Source organism: Colobus angolensis, unplaced genomic scaffold (genome assembly GCF_000951035.1).
Source record: "Colobus angolensis palliatus isolate OR3802 unplaced genomic scaffold, Cang.pa_1.0 Scaffold300, whole genome shotgun sequence".
Lineage (NCBI taxonomy): Eukaryota > Metazoa > Chordata > Mammalia > Primates > Cercopithecidae > Colobus > Colobus angolensis.
This window is the reverse complement of record NW_012116267.1, coordinates 2,349,946-2,359,980: the sequence shown is the minus strand read 5'-3', so window position 1 is coordinate 2,359,980 and position 10,035 is coordinate 2,349,946. Positions and strand designations below refer to the sequence as shown.

General features: G+C 44.2%; 1 long non-coding RNA gene across 1 annotated transcript; it reads left to right on the top strand.

The window, feature by feature from the left end:
- Positions 1–1,895: 1,895 nt before the first annotated feature.
- On the top strand, positions 1,896–4,477 carry LOC105517504. Its single transcript, XR_001002681.1, has 2 exons — positions 1,896–2,012; positions 3,914–4,477. It is a non-coding gene; the product is annotated as an uncharacterized LOC105517504 (long non-coding RNA).
- Positions 4,478–10,035: the final 5,558 nt, after the last annotated feature.

Sequence of the window (10,035 nt, the reverse complement as noted above, 5' to 3'; positions counted from 1 at the left end):
GAAGGAAATAAACAGGAGGCTGAGATGGAGCCTCACAGTGGGGCGAGTACAGGATGTACATGAGCATTTGTGATGAGCCTTCTGATTTCCAACTAAGTCAACACGTGGATTTTTGTCTCTAAGCGTCACTGGCAGCCTGTAGGGCGATCACCTGTCCCTAGGTTTGCCCAGGACTGAGGGGTTTCACGGGATATGAGCCTTGAAGTCCTATAATGGGCAGACGCAAGCATACTAGTACAGGTCGTTCCCCATGGGGATTCTAACTCAAGTTTCCTTGTAGTTTAATATTTTTATTACTATTTCCATGTCTGATGAAGTCTGATACTTAACCATCCACTGTGGCTTTTATTTTCTTTCGCTCTCATCTCTCTTATTTTCATAAAAAGCGATTAATTCAATAGTACAACTAAAGTCTTATAATTCTTAAATGCAGTCACTCAACACCACCAGTTAAACACCTACTTGAAGTCCTTCAGGGGCCTCAATTGATAGGTCAGGGTCGCTATCAGGGGTAAGAAGTGTCCCTCAACAGCTAGAAGATCAGGTAGTGGCACAACCAAGCGTCCACCAAAGGCTCCAGCTGGGAGAAGGTGGGTGTTTACTAAGCAGGGATGAGGGCAGGGCGAGCTGCTTTGTTTTTCTAATTTTATTTTATTTTGGATGAACAATTCCAACCAAAGGCTTTGAAGAAGAACAATTTTCTTTGCCTTTGAAATGAGTTAAAGGCAAAAACAACTCCATCCTTTCATGTTAGGAATCATTTTGGTAAAATAGCGCAGCTTTCTGTTTTAACTAAATGACAAGCTGAACTCTGGATTGCAAATGCTTTCATGGCTATTAGAAGTCTAGTTTGTTTGTTTTTTCTCTTTAAAACAATGAAATGCAAATTCTTGGCTTTCTCTTCAAGCAAGGAGCGGTGAGGGGAAGCCACTCTGGAGGCTGGATGCAGATATGTTGTTGTCACTGACACTACAATACTTCTTAGTTTTTGCAAAGTCCCAGTGAACTTCATGTTTGTTCCCTGCCTTTTTAGTCTCAAGGTTGATGTATAACGACTCCTGTGCCTAACGTAATATTCCAAAACTACCATGTCCTTTCCATTCTTTCCCCCGATCCTGTTGTGTTTCATTTTCTTTTTCTTTTTTAAAAATTTAATTTAACTGAATTTTTCAGTTTCAGGGATACATGTACAGGGCGTGCAGATTCGTTACATAGGTAAACATGTGCCATGGTGGTTTGTTGCATGTATCAACCCATCACCTAAGTATTAAGCCCCACATGCATTAGCTGTTTATCCTAATGCTGTCCCTCCACCAACCCTGCTGTGGTTCATTTTCCTCTCATATCTCATGACCACATAATTCCTTCTTTAATGACAAATTGTATTGAATGCGGTGGCCAGTCTTACAAGTGCTGTAATCTGAATGAAAAAATGAAGCTTTCCACTTGATCACTCTGGTATATTATTATTTTTAAAAAGATGGAAGTTGTCATATGACAATGGAGGCATTAATTCTCTAACCTATTCCAAAACTGTAGCTCATATTTGCCAAGAAAACAGAATGTGAATGTGAAGCTGTGTTTGTGCTTGAGGCAGGAGGAAGCAGAAGGAGACCAAAAAGTCGCCTTAATGTTAAGCAAAACTTTGAATCAGCTTTTAAATTAGATATGTTTTAACGGCTGATGTTATCTGAAAGCTGAATAGCCAATGTCAAAAATAGATTTTCCTTTCTTTCCAAAGTGCAGATGGGGTCCAGAAAGGGGCAAAAATAACCACATGCCTTTCTTGGACTCCTGACTCTCACCCCCCCAAAGGGTTTTCTTGTGTAGGAACCAACAATTCCTTGGATGGAAACACTGGATAGGCTAGTCATTATTTTGAGATTGAAGGGACTGCAGATTCTTGGCAGACCTCTGTTGTTTTTCTAGAGTTGTAGGCAAGTAGTTGGACAAAAAGCAAGAAGCTGATCCATGTTGCTGGCTTTGGATTCTTTGTGAACAAATGAGACAAGGTGAGTAGCTGCCCTGCTCAGCTCCTTCTTTGTTTCGGTGTCGGGGGAGGTGGGGGAAAGGTTCTGATGACTGCAATCCTGGTGTCAGATCTTGGTCTGTTGGAAAACAACGGCTCGCTGGCCCCTGCAGGAAGACCTAGGCAATGTCTGCATGCTGCCAGTGCAGCCCATGGAGGGGTTAGAAATAGTAGGATTGCTTGTAGAGAGAGAACAATCACTCAATTGTCAGATTTTTTTTCACTTTTCATCCACACGCTGGGTGGCTTTGTAGCACAGTCGGAGATACTGTGTTGAGGAGCCTCTGCTCATGGCAATGTTTCCTCTGTTCACTTTCTGCTGCTTGTGCATTGGAAAATTCCATCATTTAACACTGGGATTATATGTCACCATTGCTGAAATCATAGACAGAGTCCACTTAATTTGCTACGAGCATGAGAAATAGCCAGAGAATGGGAGAAGCATAGCATTCCCTTGTATAAAGAGAGGATTGAATAAGGTCAGTGAACCAAAGCGACAGCAGGTCACAAACCCTCAGAGGGTCATGAAAATCTTCCCGGGTTTCCTGTCTTTAGGAGCAAAACGAATGCCTGATTAAATTTTTTTAAAAAAGTATTGAAGATTAGCCATGATAGTTGTTTGAGCTGGGTGAGATATTTGAGGGCTCATTATACTAGTTTCTGTACTTTTGCACATTTTTGAAAATTTCAAATGATAAAACATTTTTTACAAAATATTTAAATACCTCCCTGCTTCATCTCAGAATGATTTCAGAGCCCCTGAGTGCGTCCCATGTACGCATGCGCAGCAGTAGGGACTGCTCAACTGAGCATGCTTGTGATTTGGCCTCAGTCAATTTCACTGTGTGCTGAGCCCCCAAAGATGCTAACTCCTGTGCGGTTTCAAGTGGTCTTTATTCTTAGCCATATGTTCTTTGGCGCATATCCTGAATGGATCATTTGTTAAAGTCTAGAAGCATTAGCAACACAGATGTTGAAATTCATGTTAATAATTAAGTAAATTGCCTCATGATAATCTTCACTTTATCTGAAGATGGCCTTTGTCTCGTCAAAGTCTGCCCCTGGACCTCAGAAACCCAGTGTTACAGAAAAAAAAGACAGGGACAGTTATGTCTAATTTTGGTTTTCATTTATAGAGAACAAACTGTTGTAAAGAAGTGATTACAAATAGCAGCTAGCTGATATTTTAAGCACAAAATATAAGAATTTCAGACATGAGGTCATGAAAGCAATTTTTGATGCCTCAATTCCTGGTTAATTTCAATTTTTATTTTAATCTGAGCACCCAACAACTGACACAAAATAACTCTTTTATTGATGTCCTCCTTGTGTCTGGTGGCCCAGAAATGGTTATCTTAAAATTTATTGTGTAGTCACTGTTTCCTGGATCTTGTGGACACAGAAATGGTAGAAGGTTCTAGAAATGAGGCATGTAGGCACATTGTAAGATTTATGGGTTTTAGCCACACACTCTTGAAACTTGATGTTAATCTTCACATTTGATTAAAATTTTAAATATATTGATTAACAATTATAGCTAACATGAAATTTATGTTGATGAAATAGAAAATATTTTGACTATCATTTTCTGCTTTTGCGTACACACTATACTGGACATCTGCTGTGTGTATCTCTCACCTTCTGACCCATCTTCCACACCAGCCATTGCTGGGGCAGCCAGCTTAAAACAAGTATAACCAGAAGGTGCCTTGTTTCAGCTGCACTGTGTGTCTCCCTTTCTGCCCTGGGCCTCTCTGATACAGTATCCTGGTATTGAGGCTTGTGCAACCTGGAAGTATAAGGGAGTCAACACTCTATGAGGAAACTCTTGGCCAAAAGGGGATGGGAGTCTGTAAATTAGTGCTCCCTTTTTTCTTCCCCTAGGCTGCAGATTCAGAGGATCCTCCCAGAAGATGAGATGGATCAGGTCACCACCTTCTTTCCCTTCTTCCCTGCTTCACACCCTCAGGCCCCGACTCCTGTCTGCTGAGATCACTCTCCAAACCAATCTTCCTTTACAAAGCCCTTGTTGCAGGCTGTGCCTTCTGAGGGGAACCCAGGCCAAGACACTAAAACGACACACCAACGTGAAGACACGAACACAAACTGCTAAGGGATTGGTTGGATTGCATATCTCTGTGAATGGGACTCAAGAGAAGTTTGGGAAATGCTGGACCAGATGACCCTTGCAATCATGGTGCACAGAATTAAAACCGTCAAGGTCCCCATCCATCTCTGAAATGGATGAGAATCTGAGTCTTCCACGAAGAACAGTGGGAGAAGATGCCCAAGCCTTATTAAACCCGTGGAATGTCTTTGGGTATGTGTGACATCAACAAGAAGCAGCAAAGAAAACAAAATATTTTCACAAACATTCAGAAATCCCCAAATCTTGGGAGTTGTCTGTACCATTTGTAGGTTTAATGATAAAATGGCACATGATGTTGACCTATTCCAAGGCAATTGTTCATCCCAGCTAGGGTGTAATCTCTGCCTACAGATTAAGGCAGAGGAGACCAAGGAGGGCTGTTTACTCTGTCATGATCCGTCCCAGGGGAGGATGGGTTTTGGACCAGCTAGGTTATGTGGCTGGCTGCTGAGGATTCTGAACATCTAGTTACCTCCCCGTACCTCTATCCCATATACCCTAGGCCTGGTTCTTCCCTGGATTGGGCCATCTTTTTCTGAAGGCAAATTTTCCACTAGGAGGAAGGTTAGAAATGCCAGTTCTTGGGTTGCACCCCAGATCTTTGGCAATCTGTTGTGACAGATCCTCCAGGCGACTCTGATGCTGGCTGAAGTTTGGGAACCATTGCCCTTGGCAATGTTCCTGCTCATCCTGGCTTGCAGGCTTTGGAGGCCTTCACTGTTGATTGATTTACACTCCTGTCCCCAGAACGGGCTCAGGAAACAAAAGATTACTTAATTAGCTGGGAGGTGAGAAAAAAGGGGCTGGAACTGTGTAGGCAGCCACACAGCTTACAAACAGATTATGTTCTGGACTTTGGAAGTCAGCTGTTTGGAATAGAAGCTGTTTTCCTAGGAATGGTAGATAGCTTTTTATGCCAGCACATAAAGGCATATTTAATTCCGAACTTGGCTGAAATACTGCTGCGTCACAATGAAAATGAGCAGATCCCAGTGCTCCTGGAGTATTAGTACCTAATCAAAGCAGAACAGAACAATAAGTGCAACACGGAGATGGTGTTTTATGTATGCTGATATTGCTGGTCAAAGGAAAAGGTTGATTTGGAGATGGATTAAGAGGTAAATTGGGATATGTCAAGATTCATAAGGCGTTTCTGGCTTTTCTGTAGAATATGATGATACTCATTCATTTAGGCAGACTTTCCTTAACTGTGGTTCTGGACCTAAGTTACCTTTATTTTTTCTGAAGGCAAATTTCCCACTAGGAGGGAGGTAAAGAATTCTGAGACCAATTGACAAGGGTTGAAAAGGAGAACAGAAAGAGTAATGGAATTAGAGAGAATGAAGGTGTATTTATTAATTAATATGAGCATCAATGGAGACAAAAGTAACATGAGTTGTGAGCAATGAGAGGTGGATGGGCATAGACCAAGGTTAGCATTCTCATCTACTTGGCAAGACAGGAAAGAAAGCAGACCTATGCGGAGCACATGGGCTGGGAGCTGCTGCTCTAGATACCTTCCCTCCCACTGTATTTGCCTGCCTTTGTCCCTTACGCAGTTCCATGTCATGTCACCCGACTCCTTTCCTCTCCCTGGTTACTGATAGGGCACAAGAAGATGAGCTGAGCTGGACCAACTCCCTTTTTCTTCCTAGAGATTTGAACTGAGAAATAACCAGATACATTTCAGTCCGTAATGGGAGGAGGTTTGCGGCTGGCCGTGAGCGCTTCATACATTCACAAATCACGCACTTCTAGTTAGCTTTCTTGTGAGGGCGAAAATACTTTCTTTTGGGTTTCATGATGCATTTATTAACCATTCTATTTTTGTATCATACAAATGATCAGAGCTGACAGTTGAATGGCTGGGTTTGGAGAAGTGTGGTAGCCCTAATGGAATTAATTAATTGAATAATATTGCCTGACAAATGGCTCCATTATACCAAAGAGGGCTTGAGACTTAATTACTGATGTCATTTATCTCTCTATTTGCACCCCAACAATAAGTGACTCATTTCTCATTAATATTGAGTCATCTTCCAAAAGGAAGAAAAGAGGCCAAAATATCAGGGGGGTGGGTTGGGGGTGAAGCAGTGTCTTTTTTCCCTATCTCATTATTTTGAGAAATCATAACAGACTCTGTTAATTAGGTGGGCAGGCTTAACTGGCTGACTCCTGTCCAACAATTACCTCAGAAAGGAGCACCGCTGGGAACACGTCCTTCCCTTGGGAGGACCTGAAAGGAAGTCTCTAACAAAAAAGGGAATCGTTCCCTCGGCCATGCTGGGGGCATCACAGTTGTCAAGACACATTTCTAAGACACGCAGGGGCTGGCGCTGTCTCAGGGACATCGCCTGTGCATGATGGTGGTGTCTGGGGGTCTGATGCTGTCTTCCTAATCCAGGGTTGAGATAACGGTTCTCAGTGCCTTTGAGTCCCCCTGGGAAACGAGAACCTAATTAAGCAGGGGAACAGGTGTAAAGAGAACCTGATTTGATCTGGCCACATTAATTGCTGAGATTGGGCTTGCATTTAGCTGGAAACAGTGAATTAACTACAGCCGGAATACAGCTAATCCCTTGGTTTCGCTGCGACTGTGTATAAAACACACCGGACCTGCTGGGGAACACAAACAAAGAGGGATTTGCAGCGAAGGTAAAACCACATCCTTGCATGGGAAGGGCTGAGAAATGAATGCAGCCACAGAGGGTGGCCATGTGGCCCAGACTGGGCGGCCCGTTTTCCCTACAAAATTATCAATAGCACTCTCTTTTATTCTCAAAAAATGTTCCAGTTTGGGCAATAAATTAAATGGTTACTTTATTTCAATGAGAATTTGAAGCTGGTTTAAAATATTTTTTTTCTTTACTGGAGGAGTGGTATTAAAGGTTGAGGAGTTACAGGTTGAATTTTGTCCCCCTCAACAAAGATGTTGAAGTCCTGACCCCCAGTATCTGCAAATGGGACCTCATTTGGAAGTGGGGTCTTTGCAGATGATCCAGTTAAGGTGAGGCCATTAGGGTGAGCCCTAATCCGGGATGACTGGTGGCTTTTAAAATGGGGGGAATTTTGGACACAGTCACAGGGAGGGAACGATATGAAGGTGGAAGGCAGAGTCTGGGGCAACGTTTTTATAAGCCAAGGAACCCGAGGATTGCTAGCGACCCCCAGAAGTTAAGGGAGGGGCCTAGAACAGATTCTCTCCCAGAGCTCTCAGAATGAACCCTGCCAACACCTTGATCTCATACTTCTGGCCTCCAGAACTGTGCAGCAATAAACGTCTGTTGTTTAAGCCACCCTGCCTTTGGCACTTTGTCACGGCGGCCCTAGCAAACTAACTCACGTGAGCACTAGTCTTGAAGCATCTGATAAGACTCCAGTGACTCATGGTTTGTACGGTTCACAGAACTGAGCCATCTTGATGGCGAAGGCTGGTCGCAGGGTTAGGGAGCAAAGCCGGTTAGAGGCCCAGTACCAATTTCCCACCTCCTCGGTGCCAGGCTCTGGGAAGAGGGTGACAGAGATGGCCCTAGTTTCTGGCCTCAAGGGGCCAGCAGTCCGGTGAGCAGGCAGCTGGTGCAGGTGACCTTGTACTTCATTAGCTAAATGTGAATATGTATCTATGTACACATACCTGGAAGGGAGGAAAGCTCAATATGGGTGGAGGGCAGGCATCCCCAGCTGGGCTAAAAAGAAGCAGCCTTCCTAGGATGGGACATCTCAGCTGAGACCTGAGAAGAAAGGGCTACCTAGATTTTATTTTCTTAGCTTTGAGACAGGATCTCATTCTGTTGCCCAGAGGCTGGAGTGCAATGATGCAGTCGTGACTCACTGTAGCCTTGACCTTCATAGGCTCAAGCGGTCCTCCTATCTCAGCCTCCCAGGTAGCTGGAACCACAGGCACACACCACTGTGCCTGGCTAATTTTTGTATTTTTTGTAGAGACAGGGTTTCATCATGTTGCTCAGGCAAGTCTCAAACTCCTGGGCTCAAGGGATCCACCCACCTCAGCCTCCCAAAAGTGCTGGGAGTATAGGTGTGAGGCACAACGCTGGGCTGCTACTCAAAGGGCAGGAGAAACGGAGAACAAATGTGAAGGTTTGAAGACCAGGGGAGCAGGAGCTTGAAAAGTTCAACCCAGGAGCAGAGTGACTGGGGGAGGTTGTTTTCCAATTCGTTTTCTCAGCCTTCATTGCTCGTTTATTGAGTGTGTAGAGCACCCTGCCATGCACCAGGACAAAGCCACCGCTTCTGACGGGAGAACTCACTCATGGCAGGAGAGGAGGCCCCTTGAAGTGAATGGAAAAGCTTTAAATGGGAGAGGGATAGGAGGAATGGAAAATGTTCACTCCTGGGTCAGAAGACAGGGGCTCTTTGGTCCCTGACCTCTCTGGCCAATTGTTTGCATGTGGCTGGGCTTGGAGAGGTCACAGGTCACATCCAAAAGTGTTAAATTATTTCTAAGTGTATAATTAGATTATCTGTCCCTGAAGTAGAATTTTGGTTGCAGCTTGTCAGAGTTTCATTCGCAGATACGGCTGGTCATTTTAGAACATTCTAGAGAACACTTTTGTAATGGCTCCTTCCTCTTGAGGTTCTGAGCTCCATATCCTTGCACCTCAGACCCCACATCCAGGACCTACCATCTTGAATTTAGGTTTTTTGCCCCTTGGCCCAGAGTCTAAGGAAATTGTGAGATCCATAGACCCAATCCATACAGTGCTTTTGCTTTTGAATGCCAGCCTTGGCATTTCTTAGGTGCTGTTTTCAAGGCGGATTTCTAGGTTGGATGTTAAAGTCATCGTTTCTCTTCTCTAGTTGACTTCAATGACCTGTCACCAGTGGGCCCGGGACAAACAGTTTTGGTAAGGCAAAACTGGGGTCTGATTTTGTAGGAATGGCGTGGATTATGTAAGTGTACAGGTCTGCATTTCAAAATGAAAAATAACAATAATAATTAGGGTTTCTCTGGGCTCCTCGTGTCCAAACCACTCTTGCAAAACCACCTTTGGATGAGCCTGAAGTGTCAGCAAATCAGAAACATGTGGATTTAATTTCCTTTGAAATACACCAGGGGGAGAGGGAGCTGTGGGACTTGGCAGCCTGCTTCTTCGGGTTTGCCAAACCCCAAATATCTCACACTCTGTGAGAGCTATACGCTGGCCCCCAGCAGTCTCGTCTGGCCAGCCCAGCCTCTGCATTTCTTGCTGTACCATCTAGGTCGCCTCTAACCACGATTCCCTTCTCTGGGTGCAGTTCAGCTGCCAGAGGGATGCTAACACCGCCCACGTGCTGCAGCAGAACTTTGGAAGGGGAACCAGCACTGTAATGAAGTGTTGGTTGGCTCAAGTCTTGTCTGGACCCACAAGCCATTTTTCAACCATTGGTGTGCCTTTAAAACCCAAACCAACTGTGAGAGTGGTTTTCTACTTTGATTCTAGATGGGAAAACATTTTTTTCTTTTTTGGTGGATGACAGTGTCAGGTCCCAGATGGACTCGGTTTCACTCCCCTCTAGCACGCATGCATATAATGTGAAACATGCCCACATTCTGCAAGAGCCACAGCCACCCCACCATTAGGTTCCAAGGCAAATATGTGTCCACGGGCCCCCGGGAAAGTAGAGGAGGAGTTTCACGTTGAGGAGCTGAGCCACACAGTCTAGCAGTTCTGACGTCTCTCCAAGGTCCACAGATCCTGGTCTACTAACTTAAGAGTAAGGTTGTATAAATAAGGTCTACATCACTTGCTGGTTCATTATTTTTCTTTGTTGATAGTCATGCCTCCTTTTTTCTTCCTGTATATTTTCTGTGTCTGACAGCCCCTTTTGTCTAAAATAATGATGTACATTAAATGCA